We start from the raw sequence: 20978 nt of genomic DNA on the forward strand, positions 1-20978 counted from the left end.
TGTATTTACTCAGTATCTAGGTGGGGTCCTACAAGGGTCCTGCAGTTTGTGAGGTGAATCCAGATAAGCTGTCTTTCCTCTTTGTACACTTTCATTCTCTTCTCTCCCCTTTGCTTTTACACTCTCTCTTTTCTGCGGCTGCACGTTCTGGACAGGGTGGTACATTTCTACTGAGACTGCTTCTCTCGCTGAGTGCCTCTTTCCATGGGTTTGGTCTGTCACACTGTTGTTGCTTGTCCTTGTCCTCCAGGGCCACCTGCCCTGCATCCATGCCTCACACTTTGTATGCTGGTGCCCCAGGGGGCAAGTTTCAAGGTATTGCTCCCTCAGGGACTACCCAACCCCCATAGATTCCAACTTCCACATTCAGACTTCCTCATGCTTTGCATCATAGGAGGTTCTCAACCATGAGAATCTCAAGTGTTGGTGGAAATAAACCTCTGAATGCTTAGTGAAAGTCACTGAGAAGATAACTGCCCTCTCCCTGGGAATCCAAACAGGCTGACACACGATACTTTGCTTCTCCATTCATTCGAAGTGTTCTTATCACAGCTGTGAGAGGAAAGCAAAGTGGCTTTCTATCCCTGGGGCTGTGCAGACATCAGGAAAATTTTGATACTTAACATCAATTCAGTGTGTGTTACACATACATCTTTTAGTTTCAAGATGTGAATTCTCAAAAGCAGATTGGGGCAGGGGGCGGTGGGGAACGCTCTCTAGGAAATTTTCTCAAGGCAGCATAGACTTATCACCCAGCAGCCTACAGAATGAATTAACATCAGTAACAGTACTCACAGGACATTCACACTCTTGGTCACTTGAGGATATTTCTCCACCCAAATGGCCATGATGACAAATTTCATGATCTCAGAAACTTCTCTTCTAACAATATAGGTATAATAGTTTTTATTTTAAGAATTAAGCAGTCTTTGAAATAAATTTTCTCCAGTAGACAACATGAAAAAAGTACATTAATATGATATTCTCTCTTATATATAGGAAAATATTGTTCTGTTGTTACATTAGCATTCATCATATATATTGGCATCCACTGCAGAGAACATTTTATTGCTATATGCTGTCAGAAAGGCAAAAAGATTAGGTCATTCTCTCCCATTATTTCAATTTTGAGCAGAGCTCTCGTAAGGAATGTTACTTCTTTGAGAGTCAGTCAGGTATGTTGAAATAGTTCTTTCACATGTTTGGATCTCATGAGCACTAATTAGCTTACTAAAAGCAATTCTATGAATGGAATTCCTCTGATTTGGATGATTAATTGAAGCTCCCACAAGTAATTGACTCCTGGTGAACAGCTCACATGCTTGGAAGAACTGGATCCTCTACTCAGGGTAAGGATTATAAAACAATCCAGAGACATATAGCACTATTACACCATCAAAAATTTGAGACCAATGCAAAAGTACAATTTAACCCATAATTTTCTTTGATAAACCATATTCACTATTGATAAAAAAGCACAGGTAAAGGATGAACTTTACCAAAAAAAACAAATACATATATATATATGATCAACAATTCTAACATACATGATGCTTTTTCTTGTAAAGTGCTTTCAGTTCAGTTCAGTTCAGTCTCTTAGTCGTGTCTGACTCTCTGTGACCCCATGAATCACAGCATGCCAGGCCTACCTGTCCATCACCAACTCCCGGAGTTCACTCAAACTCATGTCCACAGAGTCGGTGATGCCATCCAGCCATCTCATTCTCTGTCGTATCCGTCTTCTCCCGCCCTCAACGTTTCCCAGCATCAGAATCTTTTCCAGTGAGTCAACTCGTCTCATGAGGTGGCCAAAGTATTGCAGTTTCAGCTTTGGCATCAGTCCTTCCAATGAACACCCAGGATTGATCTCCTTTAGAATGAACTGGTTGGATCTCCTTGCTGTCCAAGGGACTCTCAAGAGTCTTCTCCAGCACCACAATTCAAAAGCATCAATTCTTTGGCGATCAGCTTTCTTCACAGTCCAACTCTCACATCCATACATGACCACGAGAAAAACCATAGCCTTGACTAGACGGACCTTGGTTGGCAAAGTAATGTCTCTGCTTTTTAATATACTATCTAGGTTGGTTATAACCAAGGAGTAAGCGTCTTTTACTTTCATGGCTGCAATCAGCATCCGCAGTGATTTTGGAGCCCAAAAAATAAAGTCTGACACTGTTTCCACTGTTTTTCCATCTATTTCCCATGAAGTGATGGGACCAGATGCCATGATCTTTGTTTTCTGAATGTTGAACTTCAAGCCAACCTTTTCACTCTCCTCTTTCACTTTCATCAAGAGGCTTTGGAGTTCCTCTTCACTTTCTGCCATAAGGGTGGTGTCATCTGCATATCTGAGGTTATTGATATTTCTCCCAGCAATCTTGATTCCAGCTTGTGCTTCTTCCAGCCCAGCGTTCCTCATGATGTACTCTGCATATAAGTTAAATAAGCAAGGTGACAATATACAGCCTTGACGTACTCCTTTTCCTATTTGGAACCAGTCTGTTGTTCCATGTCCAGTTCTGACTGTTGCTTCCTGACCTGCATACAGGTTTCTCAAGAGGCAGGTCAGGTGGTCTGGTATTCCCATCTCTTTCAGAATTTTCCACAGTTGATTGTGATCCACACAGTCAAAGGCTTTGGCATAGTCAATGAAGCAGAAATAGATGCTCTTCTGGAACTCTCTTGCTTTCTCCATGATCCAGCGGATGTTGGCAATTTGATCTCTGGTGCCTTTGCCTTTTCTAAAACCTGCTTGAACATCTGGGATTTCTTGGTTCACATACTGCTGAAGCCTGGCTTGGAGAATTTTGAGCATTTACTAGCGTGTGAGATGAGTGCAATTGTGCGGTAGTTTGAGCATTCTTTGGCATTGCCTTTCTTTGGGATTGGAATGAAGACTGGTCATTTCCAGTCCTGTGGCCACTGCTGAGTTTTCCAAATTTGCTGGCATATTGAGTGCAGCACTTTCACAGCATCATCTTTCAAGATTTGAAATAGCTCAACTGGAATTCCATCACCTCCACTAGCTTTGTTCGAAGTGATGCTTTCTAAGGCCCACTTGACTTCACATTCCAAGATGTCTGGCTCTAGGTCAGTGATCACGTTATCATGACTATCTTGGTCATGAAGATCTTTTTTGTACAGTTCTTCTGTGTATTCTTGCCACCTCTACCTCTTCTTAATATCTTCTGCTTCTGCTAGGTCCATATCATTTCTGTCCTTTATTGAGCCCATCTTTGCATGAAATGTTCCCTTGGAATCTCTAATTTTCTGGAAGAGATCTCTTGTTTTTCCTTTTCTGTTGTTTTCCTCTATTTCTTTGCATTGATCACTGAGGAAGGCTTTCTTATCTCTCCTTGCTATTCTTTGGAACACTGCATTCAGATGCTTATATCTTTCCTTTTCTCCTTTGCTTTTCACTTCTCTTCTTTTCACAGCTATTTGTAAGGCCTCCTCAGACAGCCATTTTGCTTTTTTGCATTTCTTTTCCATGGGGATGGTCTTGGTCCCTGTCTCCTGTACAATGTCACGAACCTCCGTCCAGAGTTCATCAGGCACTCTATCAATCAGATCTAGTCCCTTAAATCTATTTCTCACTTTCACTGTATAATCATAAGGGATTTGATTGAGGTCATATCTGAATGGTCTAGTGGTTTTCCCTACTTTCTTCAATTTAAGTCTGAATTTGGCAATAAGGAGTGCATGATCTGAGCCACAGTCATCTCCTGGTCTTGTTTTTGCTAACTGTATACAGCTTCTCCATCTTTGGCTGCAAAGAATATAATCAATCTGATTACGGTGTTGACCATCTGGTGATGTCCATGTGTAGAGTCTTCTCTTGCGTTGTTGGAAGAGGGTGTTTGCTATGACCAGTGCATTCTCTTGACAAAACTCTATTGGCCTTTGCCGTGATTCATTCCGTGCTCCAAGGCCAAATTTGCCTGTTACTCCAGGTGTTTCTTGACTTCCTACTTTTGCATTCCAGTCCCCTATGATGAAAAGGATATCTTTTTTGGGTGTTAGTTTTAAAAGGTCTTGTAGGTCTTCATAGAACCGTTCAACTTCGGCTTCTTCAGCATTACTGGTTGGGGCATAGGCTTGGATTACTGTAATATTGAATGGTTTGCCTTGGAAACGAACAGAAATCATTCTGTCATTTTTAAGATTGTAAAGTTCTTTGCAAAAAAAAAAAAAAAGGTTTAAAGTGTTTTACAAATACATATTTAATCCCTACAAACTCTTAAAATGCATCATTATTAACCCTAATTTAAAGATGGTGCTCAGTCACCTTTGGACTGTAGCCCACCAGGCTCTTCTGTCCATGGGATTTTTCAGGCAAGAATACTGGAGTGAGCTGCCTTGTCATCCTCCAGAGGATCTTCCCAACCAACGGATCAAACCAGCGTCTCCTGCATTGCAGGCAGATTCTTTACCGTTGAGCCATCAAGGAAGCCTCTTTTAAAGATGAGGTGAGCAAAACAGAAAGGCTGAGTGAATTGTCTACTAAATCATCCAAAGATACACTGCTAGTGAATGATAAAGGAAGATATGAATTTGGCAGTCTGGATCTAGAATGTGCGCTCTTACTTACTATTCTTTAAGTCTTACTTAGAAACCCATGCTGCTCTTAACTCATCCCACCCTCTCTTTCAACAAGTCAGTCCACAAGTCAGTGTACAAGTCAGTTCTCTATATCTGCATCTCCATTCCTTCCCTGCAAATACACTACCATGTGTAAAATAAATCGTAGCTAGTGAGAAGTCAATGTATACAGCACAGGGAGCTCAGCTCAGTGCTGTGATGACCTAGAGAGTTGAGATGAGGGAAGGTTGGGAGGAGGCTCAAGAGGGAGAGGATATATGTTTACTTACAGCTGATTCACACTGTTGTACAGCAGAAATCAATACAACATTGTAAAGCAATTATCCTCAAGTTAAAAATAAATTTTAAAAAAAGAAAAAAAAAACAGAAAATAAAAAATGCAACCAACGGGCAATAAACTGCACTGATCCTGAACAAACAGTGGTTCTAATGTATTTTGCTGTTCACAAAATTAGAGGTATCAGTCAGCAATAGCAGAAATACTCCAGTTTACTGTGCACTATGAGTCGAGCATTTTGCCTAATTGCTCCTAATAATAATCTTTCAAAGCAATTAGTTAGTCCACACATATATACAAATAGAGAACTTAGAGAAGACGAGTAACTTAAGTTTTTACAGTCAGTAAGTGGTGTCACTTGGATTTAAAGACAGGTCTCTCTGGGTCCAAAGACTGCATACAGTCTATGCTTGAATTCTCTCACTTGAGTGATAAAAAAGTATTTACCACTCTTAGGCTAGTGGTGAAGAATCTTCCTGCCAGTGCAGGAGATGCAAGAGCTCCAGGTTTGATCCCTGGTTTGGGAAGATCCCTGGAGTAGGGAATGGCAACCCACTCTGGTATACCTGCCTGGAAAATTTCATGGACAGAAGAGCCTGGCAGGCTAGAGTTCACGGGGCCACAAAGAAAGGGACATGACTGAGCAGCTAAGCAAACAGTCCATATAAGTCTTAGCAAAATGCCACCAATATATGTTTGTCAAACACATTTGGAAATAAGCATGATGGAACAAGAAGGAAGAGAATGAAAAACAGGATGAAGACTTTAGTTTAAATTGCATTAACCTTTCATCAGCATGGACCAATGAATGGATAAATAGAAACTGACCCACCACTCTAATTTTAGCTAATGCCATATTTCTTTAAGAATAACTTCCAGATGCTGGCTTGGGTGTCCATTTTGTTATTTCTGGCAAAGAAAATTCTTTTGGATATTGCCAGCCTAAGAGAGCAGAATCTATTAATCAGTGCCAGCCATGATTTGTTCTTCCAGCATAAAAGCACAGGACTTTTCTTTGGAATGCTTTTAGTTATAACCATCTTTTTCTCCATTTCTGCCTGTAAGGATGCACATTCGTATTCCTACTACGAACTGTATCAGGATTTAGTGTTCGTCTGTTAATTTAATGAATTAATTATCATGAATCAGTAAATGGCATACTCCTTAGGGAACACAATAGTCCTTTTATGGCAATGGTTCTCAAACTTTGGTATCTATTAGAATTACCTGGAGCATTAAAATGAAGCATACAGAAGCTAGGCTTATTGAAGTAACATAGGATCTGGGTCTTTGCACTTTTACTAAGTTAACAAGTGATTCTGATACCAAAAAGTTTGAGAACCACTGTTCTCTGGGTCACATCAGCCTTGCCTTTTTCTTTTCTTCAGGCTAAGCCAATGAAGCTTCCCAGATTCATGTCTCCTTTAGCTACCCAGTTTCTGAACTGAAGCAGTAGTGTAACAGAAATTCCCTTTATAGAGGCAAGCAGATTCTAAGTTAGCTTCTGTGTTACAAAGCTTCCTTGTCATGCGCCCATGTCCCAGGCCTAAACTTAGGTTCTTATTTCCCTAGTGTTCCTGCAGTCTGCTGGGTAGAGTGGCCCTTCTTCACAATGTCAGTTCTGCGACAAGAGTTACATGTTGTTCTGGCCATTCCCCCTACATGGGTCCTGAAATATATATCCACTGAAATCCATATCCAATACCCAACCTACTTGATTTCCTTTTTCTCAACCAATCACTAGGTGGTGATATAGCCTCCAATGATTCTTTCCTCCCCAACTAATACCATAGTGTAACTCCTTCATGTAGAGTGAAGGATGGACTTATTGATTCACTTTTAGTGAACAGAAGATGGTAGAAGCAATGGAATGTCATTTATGAGATGAAGTTATGAAAAGACAGGGATTTCCCTCCTGTCAATATTCCTTTCCCATTTCTCTCTTTTGGATTGCTGAAACTGGAAGCATATAGCTGCCATGTCATGAGGCAGCCTATGAAAAGTCCCACCTGGCAAGGGACCAACTGCCATAAAACAAGTTGTTGGAAGCAATATTATAGGCCTTGTGTGAGCACAGAAGTCCCATTGCACATTTTAAGTCAGGAGTCAGTGTCAACAGGCTTAGTGACGAAGGCTCACCCTTAGTTCTAGTTTTATGGAAGGACATGTCCAGAAGAACAAACCATAGGAAACATACAGAAACTGCCCACAAAACCAACTGTTGGAAGAAATAAGATAAACCTTATGTGAGCATAAAAATCTGTTGTATGTATCTGCTGAGGCCCCTTCTGGCTTGTTCTAAAATATATATAGCCAACTTCCTGATTTTATACAAAGATCTTCATTAGTTAAGGGCAAGGAATAGAGAATAAGAAGAGGGAAACACTGTCTTAGGAGTTATTGAAGTTCATTTGGCACTCATGTGTCTTGGAACAAGAGAGCAATGTTAAAACCGTGACCACACAGAAAAGGCTGTAGAATAAAAACAAAGTATAGTATATTGGGAATTATAATAATTGAGCCACAAATTTAACAGAGCAGAATAACAAGTTCCAACACTGTGATGATATTGCACAGAACCCAACTTGTGGTTATTTCTAAGAAAAATATCCTAACATTTTTCATATGTAATCAGCTTTTTAATCAAGTAATCTCTAAACCCCCAAATCTTGCAATTTTCAGACTAACATATTTTAAATGTAATTTTATTTCTTTTTACTTCCTTATAGGCTTGCTTTATTTCTAAAATATCCTTTCCTAGCTTTCAGATATTTAAAAACTAAGCTATCTTTTTTATATTAACAGACAAAATTATATTTTTTTCTATGTGTAAAAGCTAAATATTATAAACATGCAATTTCCCATTTTGTAATTGAATCCCTTGTGTCTTCTAGAAAACAGAAAATATTAAGTTTTCTTCTAGGTCCTCCCCACTTATAAATATCAATGTTCTTCAAGCATTCATCTATTCCAATACTAAGAATGTATCCAAAATGAAAATGGTAATAAAATCTTCTGAGTCAGTGAACCACTTCAAGAAAGCAAATGGTATGGTATTGAAAGCTGTTTTAACTTATTTAATCCTTAAAAGCATGTGTAGTTCCCACAATCTTACCACTCTTAAAATCTGGTTTATAGACTCACAGTCTCTTTTGTACTCATAAATTAGCTTTAACATACAAATGAGATAATATTATAAATAATATTTTGTAATTTTCTTTTATCCTCTTTAAAAAGTTTATCTCCCATTTTCCCATGTCATTAAATATATAGCAGTTTATTATCTGGATGCCTTACTATTTATTAAACCTATTTCTTACTATTGCATATTGAATTTGCAATTTTTCAGTGCAATTAACTCCACCAAAGAGTCTCAAGGTGTCGGACATGACTGAGCAACTGAACAAAAGCAACAATAATGGTTTTCCTAAGTGGGATAAAGTGGAGAAGGAAATGGCAACCCACTCCAGTACTCTTGCCTGGAGAATCCTATGGAGGGAGGAGCCTGGCAGGCTGCAGTCCATGGGGTCGCAAAGAGTTGGACACGACTGAGCGACTTCACTGTCACTTCACTGTCAAGTGGGATAAAGAAGATAATTTCATAGCAGTAGAAGGACATGCACTCATTTTCTCCTGTGAGAACTCCAAAATTGCAACTAGCTGCTGAACAACCATCTACAGGAGAACATTGGATCTCACCAAAAAAAGATACCTTGTGTCCAAGGGCTAAGGAGAAGTCCCACCAAGACAGCTGCTGCTGCTGCTAAGTCACTTCAGTCGTGTCCGACTCTGTGCGACCCCATAGACGGAAGCCCACCAGGCTCCCCTGTCCCTGGGATTCTCCAGGCAAGAATACTGGAGTGGGCTGCCATTTCCTTCTCCAATGTGTGAAAGTGGAAAGTGAAAAGTGAAAGTGAAGTCGCTCAGTTGTGTCCAACCCCTAGTGACCCCACGGACTGCAACCTACCAGGCTCCTCCATCCATGGAATTTTCTAGGCAAGAGTACAGCAGGAGGGGCCAAATTGCATTTAGAATCAAATCTCATACCTGCCAGAGACACTTGGAGGGTGCAAACAAAACTTGTGTGAACCAGGACCCAGGCACCCCACAAGAGACTGATAAACCTGTGTCTGAGTGTCTCCTGTGGAGGCATGAGTCAGCAGTGGCCTGCTGTGGGGACAGGGGCTCTGGCTGCAGCAAACCTAGGAGGGACTCTTAGAGGAGGTCACCATTAGCCCCACCACAGAGCTGCCGACCAAATGACCCACAAACTGCAGAACAATTTGCCAGATCCCCAACCCTGGGATCCAGAAGGGCCTGAGAATCTTCAGGGAACTTGACTTTGAAGGCTAGTGGGATTTCATTATAGAACTTCCACAGGACTGCAGAAACACACTCCTGAAGGTCACAAACAAAATCTTGTACACACCAGGACCCAGGAGAAAGGAGGAGAGGAGTGACCCCATAAGAGACTGAGCCAGACTTGCCTGTGAGTGTCCAGGAGTCTCTGGTGGAGGCATTGCTCAACAGTGGCCTGCCATGGGGTCAGGGGCACTGAATACAACAGTACTGGGAGCTGCAGCATGGTGGCATAAGTCCTTTTAAAGGAGGTTACCATTACACCTAGTATAGTTTGGCCATAGGCCAAACTACAGGAAATAAACACAGCTCCACCCATCAGCAGAAAACTGGATTAAAGATTTACTGAGCATGGCCCCACCCACTCAGTTTGCCTCACAGCCCATCAGGAAGCTTCCACAAGCCTCTTATCCTTAAGCATCAGAGGCCAGACAGAATGAAAGTCACAATAACAGAGAAAAAAAGAACTGATCACATGGTTTACAGCCTTGTCTAACTCAAAGAAACTATGAGTCATACCATGCAAATCCACCCAAGGCAGATGGGTCATGGTGGACAGTTCTAACAAAATGTAGTCCACTGGAGAAGGGAATGGCAAACCACTTCAGCATTCTTGCTTTGAGAAGCCCATGGACAGTAAGAAAAGGCAAAAAGATATGACACAAAAAGATGAACTTCCCAGGTCGGTATGAGCCCAATATGCTACTAGAGAAGAGCAGAGAAATAGCCCAAGAAGGAATGCAGAGGCTGAACCAAGCAGAAATAACACCCAGTTATGGATGTGTCTTTGCTTTGGCTCCATCCCTTCATTCTTTCTGGAGTTATTTCTCCACTGATCTCCAGTAGCATAGTGGGCACCTACCGACCTGGGGAATTCCTCATTCAGTATCCTATCATTTTGCCTTTTCATACTGTTCGTGGGGTTCTCAAGGAAAGTATATTGAAGTGGTTTGCCATTCCCTTCTCCAGTCGATCACATTCTGTCAGACCTCTCCACCATGACACGCCCATCTTGGGTGTCCCCACAGGGCATGGCTTAGTTTCACTGAGTTAGACAAGGCTGTGGTCTCTATGATCAGATTGACTAGTTTTCTGTGATTATGATTTCAGTGTGTCTGCCCTCTGATGCCCTCTTGCAATACCTACCATCTTATTTGTGTTCCTCTTACCTTGGTCATGGGGTATCTCTTCACGGCTGCTCTAGCAAAGCGCAGCAGCTGCTCCCTACTTTGCACGAGGGGTATTTCCTCACAGCGGCCCCTCCTGACCTTGAACGTGGAGTAGCCCCTCTTGGCTCTACTGTGCCCACGCAGCGGCTGCCCCTTGGACGTGGGATTGCTCCACTCGGCCACCACCCCTGACCTCGGGCATGGGGTAGCTCCTCTCAGCCACCACCCCTGGCCTAGATCTTCACAACCAAGATAATCACGATGGTGTGATCACTCACCTAGAGTCAGACATCTTGGAATGTGAAGTCAAGTGGGCCTTAGAAAGCATCACTACGAACAAAGCTAGTGGAGGTGAAGGAATTCCAGTTGAGCTATTTCAAATCCTGAAAGATGATGCTGTGAAAGTGCTGCACTCAATATGCCAGCAAATTTGGAAAACTCAACAGTGGCCACAGGACCGGAAAATGTCAGTCTTCATTCCAATCCCAGAGAAAGGCAATGCCAAAGAATGCTCAAACTACCACACAATTGCATGCATCTCACACGCTAGTAAAACCATGCCCCAAATTCTCCAAGCCAGGCTTCAGCAATACGTGAACCATGAACTTCCAGATGTTCAAGCTGGTTTTAGAAAAGGCAGAGGAACCAGAGATCAAATTGCCAACATCCGCTGGATCATGAAAAAAGCAAGAGAGTTCCAGAAAAACATCTATTTCTGCTTCATTGACTATGCCAAAGCCTTTGACTGTGTGGATCACAAACAACTCTGGAAAATTCTGAAAGAGATGGGAATACCAGACCACCTGACCTGCCTCTTGAGAAACCTGTATGCAGGTCAGGAAGCAACAGTGAGAACTGGACATTGAACAACAGACTGGTTCCAAATAGGAAAAGGAGTACCTCAAGGCTATATATTATCACCCTGCTTATTTAACTTATATGCAGAGTACATCATGGGAAACACTGGGCTGGAAGAAGCACAGGCTGGAATCAAGATTGCGGGGAGAAATATCAATAACCTCAGATATGCAGATGACACCACCATTATGGCAGAAAGTGAAGAGGAACTCAAAAGCCTCTTGATGAAAGTGAAAGAGGAGAGTGAAAAGGTTGGCTTGAAACTCAACATTTAGAAAACTAAGATCATGGTATCTGGTCCCATCACTTCATGGGAAATAGATGGAGAAACAGTGGAAACAGTGTCAGACTTTATTTTTGGGGGCTCCAAAATCACTGCGGATGCTGATTGCAGCCATGAAATTAAAAGACGCTTACTCCTTGGAAGGAAAGTTATGACCAACCTAGATAGTATATTAAAAAGCAGAGACATTACTTTGCCAACAAAGGTCCGTCTAGTCAAGGCTATGGTTTTTCCAGCGGTCACGTATGGATGTGAGAGTTGGACTGTGAAGAAAGCTGATCGCCGAAGAATTGATGCTTTTGAACTGTGGTGTTGGATAAGACTCTTGATAGTCCCTTGGACTGCAAGGAGATCCAACCAGTCCATTCTAAAGGAGATCAGTCCTGGGTATTCATTGGAAGGACTGATGCTGAAGCTGAAACTCTAATACTTTGACCACCTCATGAGACGAGTTGACTCACTGGAAAAGACTCTGATGCTGGGAGGGATTGGGGGCAGGAGGAGAAGGGGATGACAGAGAATGAGATAGCTGGATGGCATCACCGACTCAATGGACGTGAGTTTGTGTGAACTCCAGGAGTTGGTGCTGGGCAGGAAGGCCTGGCGTGCTGCGGTGCATGGGGTTGCAAAGAGTTGGACACGACTGAGAGACTGAACTGAACTGAACTGTGGATGTATCTGGTGATGAACTAAAGTCCAATACTGTAAAGAACAATATTGCATCAGATCAGATCAGATCAGATCAGTCGCTCAGTCGAGTCTGACTCTCTGCGACCCCATGAATCACAGCATGCCAGGCCTCCCTGTCCATCACCAACTCCCGGAGTACACTCAAACTCATGTCCACAGAGTCTTGATGCCATCCAGCCATCTCATTCTCCGTCGTCCCCTTCTCCTTCCGCCCCCAACCTTTCCCAGCATCAGAGTCTTTTCCAGTGAGTCAACTCGTCGCATGAGGTGGCCAAAGTATTGCAGTTTCAGCTTTAGCATCAGTCCTTCCAATGAACACCCAGGACTGATCTCCTTTAGGATTGACTGGTTTGATCTCCTTGCAGTCCAAGTTACTCTCAAGGGTCTTCTCCAACACCACAGTTCAAAAGCATCAATTCTTTGGCGCTCAGCTTTCTTTATGGTCCAACTCTCACATTCATACATGACTACTGGAAAAACCACAGCTTTGACTAGATGGACCTTTGTCGACAAAGTCATGTCTCTGCTTTTTAATATGCTGTCTGGGTTGGTCATAACTTTTCTTTCATGCAGCAAGCATCTTTTAATTTCGTGGCTGCAGTCACCATCTGCAATGATTTTGAAGCCCAAGAAAATAAAGTCTGTCACTGTTTCCATTGTTTCCCCATCTATCTGCCATGAAGTGATGATGAGACCGGATGCCATGATCTTCAATTTTTGAATGTTGAGTTTTAAGCCAGCATATTCACACTCCTTAGTTCCTCTTCTCTTTCTTCCTTGAGGTGGTGTCATTTGCATATCTGAAGTTATTGATATTTTTCCCAGCAATCTTGATTCCAGCTTGTGCTTCATCCAGCCTGGCATTCCACATGATGTACTCTGCATATAAGTTAAATAAGCATGGTGACAATATACAACCTTGACGTACTCCTTTCCCAATTTGCAACCAGTCTGTTATTCCACGCCCGGTTCTAACTATTGCTTCTTTAGCTGCATACAGATTTTTAAGGAGGCAGGTCAGGTGGTCTGGTATTCCCATCCCTTGAAGTATCTTCCACAGTTTGCTGTGATCCACACAAAGATTTTAGCATAGTTAATGAAGCAGAAGTAGATGTTTTTCTGGAATTCTCTTGCTTTGCCATACACTCCTCCAGGGAATCTTCCTGACTCAGGAATCAAACCTGCATCTCATGTCTACTGCATTGGCAGGCAGGTTCTTTACCACAAGTGCCGCCTATGAAGTCATACTGAACTAGGGTGGACCGTGATTCAGTGGGATGTGTATTCCTATAAGAAGAGAAGAGACAGAGACACAGAGGAAAGATGGCCCTGTAAAGACAGAGGCACAGACTGGAGTTACAGTACCATAACATAAGGAAGGCCTGGGGTTATCAGAAGCTGGAAGAGAAAAGAAGGATTCTCTCTTCAAGGGCTGTTGTTCAGTCGCTCAGTCATGTCTGACCCTTTGCGACCCACGGACTGCAGCACTCCAGGCTCCCTTGTCTTTACCCATCTCCCAGAGCTTGCTCAAACTCATGTGTATTGAGTCAGTGATGCCATCCAACCATCTTATCCTCTGTCGTCCCCTTCTCCCCCTGCCTTCAATCTTTCCCAGCATCAGCTTCTTTTCTAATCAATCGGCTCTTTAAGGGAGCATGTCCCCATCATTGCTTTGATTTCAGACTTCCATTTTGTTGAACTGTGAAAGTACACATTTATTTTGTTTCAAGCCATCCAGTTTGTGGTACTTTGTCACAGCAGCCTGGGAGAATAATATAGTAATATTTTCAAAATATTTGCTAATATAAAAGATTTGTAATGATATTTACCTGTTCTGATTTTCAAAAATATTTGTTAATTTAAACATCAGTATGACATTTAACAGTTCTGATTTTCATTAAATTTTAAAATTGATGAGGTATTCTGGGCATTTATGTAAGTTGTCTCTCAATATTTTTATGTTTTTTCCCTCATTTATTGTAACTTCAGTGTTTTTTTTTTTAATCAGTATGTTAAAATTATCACTTTTATCTGTCATATTTACTATACATTTTTCCTTTAGTTTTAAGATTGATATATAACTAACTCCTATATGCATAAAATAAACAAGAATCATTTCATAAATCTTATAAAATATTTTTGCTTCATAAAAATAGATAAAAAACCACCAACAACAAAATACTTTTTGATTCCCCTTATTTGATGATTATGGCATGAGATGTTTTGGAAAAATTATATCTAAATTTTATTATAAGTCTAACAAATAAATAGGAGAAAAGAGAATGAAAGCACGGGATATGCAGTTTTAATTTTGGAGTAGGCAGGTTAGAGATAAAGGATACTTTTCTTCATCAGAGACCTTCACATTTACAGCAAGAATATTTATTACAAGGCCTGGTGTGCTGCGATTCATAGGGTCGCAAAGAGTCGGACACGACTGAGCAACTGAACTGACCTGAATGAGTAATATGGAGGCAAACTTGCATTAAACACAGTGGAATAGGAAGTTCTGTGATTATAAACAAGGTCAAGCAAAATCACCAATCTTTGTTGTTGTTGTTAGAAGAAAAAGGAAAGAATAAAAGGGACAGAGGAAGTGAAATAGAATGAGAGGGGAAAAGCTCTGGAAAACTTTGAAAAACTGAGCAACAGAATGTTTTTAGATAACAAAATAACTGTTTTGTGATAAAGAAGTGAAGCTTAAGGTATGTCATACAAGATCTGTAGGAGTTATGATTCTGTCAGAATCCCCTCCATGATGAAAGCAAGAGGCCATGATGACAATCACTGTGGGAACCTCTAAGATAAGGATTTATCTCTAAGAATAGCAATAAAAAGCTGACAAGTACAATTTAATTATGATGAAGTAGGTCTTGAATGACTGTAAATCTACCACTGGGTTCTGTATAAAAATTAAGATGCAGGAGTATATGTTTTAATTTATAGGATTCTTCTTTAGACTGCTTATAAATCAAAAGAATAGCAAAAATTTCAAGGACAAAACACATGCTCTGATCATTTTCTGAGGACTTCTTGGGTGGGTGAGATTTTTTTCTTTGATTCTATAAAGTCAGTCAGCCAGAATTATCATGCTTACATTTTTTTCTGCCTTAATATGTCCACATTTGCAAGGCCTAATGAATAGATACTCTACAATGATATGGTGTAGTTTCTTAAGATTTAATTGCAATATCTGTGAAAAAGGAATCAAGAAGAATCTTGGAAATGAACTCAATAAATAAACCCTAACATGTGAAATAATATGTGAATGACATATGAGCTTCTTTAGTTATAGATAACCACATAGACATTTATCCTGTGAAACATTCAAAATTATCAACTTGACCTTCAAAATTATAATAGTGTTAGTCACTCAGTTATGTCTGACTCTTTGTGATCCCATAGACAGTAGTCTGCCAGGCTTCTCTGTCCGTGGGATTCTCCAGGCAAGAATACTGGAGTGGGTTGCCATTCCCTTCTCCAGGGGATCTTCTGCACCCAGGGATCAAACCCAGTTCTCCTGAACTGCAGCAGATTCTTTACCATCTGAGCCACCAGGGAAGGACCTTCACAGTTATCATAATTACTGTTAAGTTATACTCCCCTTTATTTAACCAATGAAAAGATTTTCCTTGATATAAGTAAAATAGAAAAATAATGAAAAATTTGTCCTCCTTGTCAAAGGAAAATATTAATCTAATTATGGCTAATGATTTTATGTTATTTGTACATTTGAGATAAGTTGCTTAAATATACTTATGTTTCAATGTGGGTAAATATAATAAAAATTTTTATCCAGTATTTTACCAAATTCTTATTCTTCACTCATCCAAACCTTTTAAATAACTTTCCATGCTAATGAAATAACCATGTGACAGCAAAGACTAGGGAATGTATCAGTGCAAAAGCTTAGAGAGAGCCTATATGGCTAAAGTAGAACTGGAATATGCAAGATATCCAGAAATTCAAATTGTGGTGGCTGCCTAGTTCACAATAAATTGAGGATTTATTCTTTCTCCCAGTCCCACCTCACCATCCTGCTCTGACATAAAGGGATCCAGTATTTCTGACCACAGTGAATAAGGCAATGATTTTCAGCCAAGGAACAATTTTGTCCAACAGGAGATACTGGGCTACTGGCACCTAGAAGGTAGAAGATAGGGTGCACACAGGATGACCATCCACGACACACAGTTAGCTGGCCCAGAATGTCAATATGCCTAGGTAACAAACCCTGATCTAAGGACAAATCAAGCAAGGTCAGGCAAAGCTCTTTCTTGAGAACTCTGATCTTGTTTCTTAAATTTTAAAGGCGGGAGAATGGAGCTCAGTTTCCCTGCATGACAGAGCTTGGAATATGGAGCCTAGAAACTGGCTCAAGGAGGACGCAGAGGACGAGGCTGGAGCCATCGCACAGAAGAAGCAGAGCTGGAAGCAGAAACGTCAGAGCAGGTGGCAGGGGCCTGGGGGTCCAATTCCATCTTTGGTTGCATTGCCCCCAGTTACAATATAGCTTCTCTCAGGTTAACCATTTTCTAAATGTGGTGTGAAGTTTCACACTCTTATTAATAACCTGTCCCTTGTATACGTAGAGTAGAGCAAAATGCTGGCCACAAAGTCACCCCACCTAGGAGTGACTACATGTTTTATGTGTTTCCTGTCAATGGGGAGAGCTCTCACGCTGACTGACAAGGGTTGTCCAAGCCTTTCATTCCACTGCCTAAGTTTATATGGCATACGGCATCCTCTGAGAAGGAGGGGCAGGCCATTGACTGGCTACAGAAATTGTTAAGAGAAGCAAATGTGTATGAATTATACACTGTCAAGCTGGCTCCAGACCCTTACAGTCATGAGTCACATTTTTGTAACTCCTAAAATGGAACATTTTTGGTTCCTGCCCCTACCTCTTTAGGATACAAGGTGATTTTGGAAAGGTTGAATCTTAACCCAGAAGCCCCTCACACTTCTCTCTCTTCTGATAAGGTACTAGGTCCACACCACAAGTACCATCCTCCTCAGCTGCCCTGCAGTGTTTATGTGTGTGACTAGCAGGAGGAAGGAGGGGATACAGGGAATAATTCCATCTCTAGGTTCCTTATGTGAATGAATGGCTTCATCAACAGAGCCCTAAATATCGGCATTCCAGGCTGTTTTGTAAAACAAAGACTCTTTCACACATCACTCTAGTGCAAGTTCCCCTGGTCCAGATGGCATAATTAATAAGGGCCATAAGGATCTGCTCAAAGGTAAAGGATCTGGGCAGTTTCTTTCCCTGAAAAAAGCAAATCAGTATTTTCTCTTAGGACATCTCACTGATAAGATGCTGTCACAAACAGTTTCTATCTCACTACAATTTTACATTTTATACAGAAAGTAAATCATTAAAACAATCCTCTCTACCACTCATTACTTAGTGTTACTATGGTTCAGTCACTCCTTCTCTTTCTGACCCCATGGATTGCAGCAAGCCCCCTCTGTCCTCCACAATCCTGTGGAGCTTGCTTAAATTCATATCCATTGAGTCTATGATGATATCTGACCATCTCATACTCTGCCACCCTTTTCTCTTCCAGTCCACAATCTTTCCCACCATTGGGGTCTTTTACAGTGAGTCACCTCCTCACATCAGGTGGCCAAAATGTTGGAGCTTCACCTTCAGCATCAGTCCTTCCAATGAATGTTCAAGGTTGATTTTCTTTAGGATTGACTGGTTTGATCTCCCTGCTGTCGGAAGGATTCTCAAGAGTCTTCTCCAGCACCACAATTCAAAAGCATCAATTCTTTGGCTCTCAACCTTCTTTATAATTCACCTCTCACATCCATACAAGACTACTGGAAAAACAATAGCTTTGACTAGATAGACTTTGTCAGCAAAGTGATGTCTCTGCTTTTTATTATGCTGTCTAGGTTTGTCACAGTTTCCCTCCCAAGAAGCAAGTGTCTTTTAATTTCATGGCTACGGTCACCATCTACAGTGATTTTAAGAGCCCAAGAAAATAATTTCTGTCACTGCTTCCACTTTTTCCCCTTCTATTTGCTGTGATGGGACCAGATGCCATGAACTTGGTTTTTTGAATGTTAAAGTTTAAGCCTGCTTTTACACTGTCCTCTTTCATCCTCATCAAGAGGCTCTTTAGTTCCTCTTCAATTTCTGCCATTAAAGTGGTATCATGTGCATATCTGAGGCTGTTGATATTTTTCCTGGCAATCTTGATTCGAGCTTGTGATTCCTCCAGCCTTGCATTTAGCATGAAATACTCTCAAAGTGACAATATACAGCCTTGATGTACTCCTTTCTCAGTCTGGAATCAGTTTTTCCATGTCTGATTCTAACTGTTGCTTCTTGACTTGTATACAGGTTTCTCAGGAAACAAGTAAGTTGGTCTGGTATTCCCATCTCTTTAAGAATTTTCAGCAGTTTGTTGTAATCTACACAGTCAATGGCTTTAGTATAGTCAATGAAGCAGAAGTACATGCTTTTCTGGAATTCCTTGCTTTCTCCATGATCTAATGATTTTTGGCAATTTGATCTCTAGTTTCTCTTCCTTTCCTAAACCCAGTTTGTACATCGAGAAGTTCTCGGTTCACATACTGCTGAAGCCTAGCTTGAAGGATTTTGAGTATAACCTTTCCAGAATGTGAAATGAGTGCAATTGTAGAGTAGCTTGAACATTCTTTGGCATTGCCCTTCTTTAGGATTGGAATGAAAACTGATCTTTTCCAGTCCTGTGGCCACTGCTGAAATTTCTAAATTTGTTAACATATTGACTGCAGCACTTTAACAGCATCACCTTTAGGACATTAAATAACTCGGCCGGAATTCCATCGCCTCCAGTAGCTTTGTTCATAGTAATGTTGCCTAAGGCCCACTTGACTTCACACTCTAAAACACCCAGATCTAGAAGTGTGACCACACCATTGTTGTTATAGGGGTCATTAAGACCTTTCTTATATAGTTCTTTTGTGTATTCTTGACATCAGTTCTTAATCTCTTCTGCTTCTCTTAGGTCCTTACTGCTTCTGTCCTTTATCATGCCCATCCTTGCATGAAGTGTTCCCTTGATATCTCCAATTTTCTTACAGTGCTCTTTAGTCTTTCCCGTTCTATTGTTTTCATGTATTTCTATTCATTTTTCATTTTATAAGGCCTTCCTATCTTTCCTTGCTGTTCTCGGGAACTCTGCATTCAGTTCATTATACCTTTCCCTTCCTTTCTTGCCTTTCACTGCTCTTCCTTCCTCGGCTATTTACAAAGCCTCCTCAGAGTAAACATTTTGCCTTCTTGCATTTCTTTTTCCTTGGGATGGTTTTCATCACTGCCTCCCATACAATGTTACGAACTTCTGTCCACAATTTTCAGGCACTTTGTCTACCAGATCTAATCCCATGAATCTATTCATCACCTCCACTGTATAATCATGAGGGATTTGATGTAGGTCATACCTAATTGGCCTAGTGGTTTTCCCTATTTCCTTTAATTTAACCCTTAATTTTGCAACAATGAGTTCATGGTCTGAACCATAGTCAGCTCCTAGTCTTGTTTTTGCTGACTAAATTCTTCATGTTTAGTTGCAAAGAACATAATCAATCTGACTTTTGTACAGACCATCTGGTAATGTCCATGTGTAGAGCTGTCTCTTGGATTGTTGGAAAAAGATGTTTGCTATGACCAGTATGTTCTCTTCACAAACTCTGTTAGCCTTTGCCCTGCTTTGTTTTGTACTCCAATATCAAACATGACTGTTACTTTGGGTACCATTTGACTTCCTACTTTTGCATTCCAATCCCCTATAATTAAAAGGACATCTTTTTTTGGTGTTAGTTCTAGAAGGTTCTATAGGTCTCCATAGAACTTGTCAACTTCAGCTTCTTCAGTATCCTTGTTTGTGGCATACGCTTGGATTACTGTGATTTTGAATGGTTCACCTTGGAAATGAACCAAGACCATTCTGTTGCTTTTAAGATTGCACCCAAGTACTGTATGTTGGACTCTTTTGTTGACTATGAAGGCTACTCCATTTCTTCTAAGGGGTTCTTGCCCATAGTAGTAGCTATAATGGTCATGTGGATTAAATTCACCCATTCCCACCCATTTTAGTTCACTGTTCCTAAAACGTCCATGTTCAATCTTGCAAGTTGCTGCTTGGCCATGTCCAATCTACCTTGATTCATGGACCCAACATTCCAGATTCCAATGCAATATTGTTCTTTAGAGAATCAGAATTTACTTTCACCACCAGACATATCCATGACTGAGCATTTTTTATGCTTTTGCCCAGCCTCTTCATTCCTTTTGGATCAATTAGCAATTTCCCTCTCCTCTTCCCCAGTAGCATATTGGACACCTTCTGACCTGAGGGGGCTCACCTTCTGATGTCATATGGTTTTGCCTTTTCATACTGTTCAAAGGGTTCTCATGACAAGAATATTGGAGTGTGTTGCCATTTCCTTCTCCAATGGATCCCTCTTCAGTTGATCACAGCCTTGTTGAGGCAAAGGGGCTTGCATAACTCAATGAAACTATGAGCCACCCAAGTTGGACAGGTCACAGTGAAGAGTTCTGACAAAATGTGGTCCACTGGAGGAGACTCTTTATTATAGATGGTCTTTTATTAATTCCATGATGCAGAGAAAATCTTTTCAATGGTGTGTACAAAATAGTGTAAAAATCACACTGTTGCTCTTGGATATTAAGGCCTAAGGAAAGACACAATACTCTAGGGAAGGCTTGCACACT

Source organism: Moschus berezovskii, chromosome 1 (assembly GCF_049115385.1).
Source record: "Moschus berezovskii isolate FMDL1 chromosome 1, NW_MosBer_1.0, whole genome shotgun sequence".
In the NCBI taxonomy this organism is placed as follows: Eukaryota; Metazoa; Chordata; class Mammalia; order Artiodactyla; family Moschidae; genus Moschus; species Moschus berezovskii.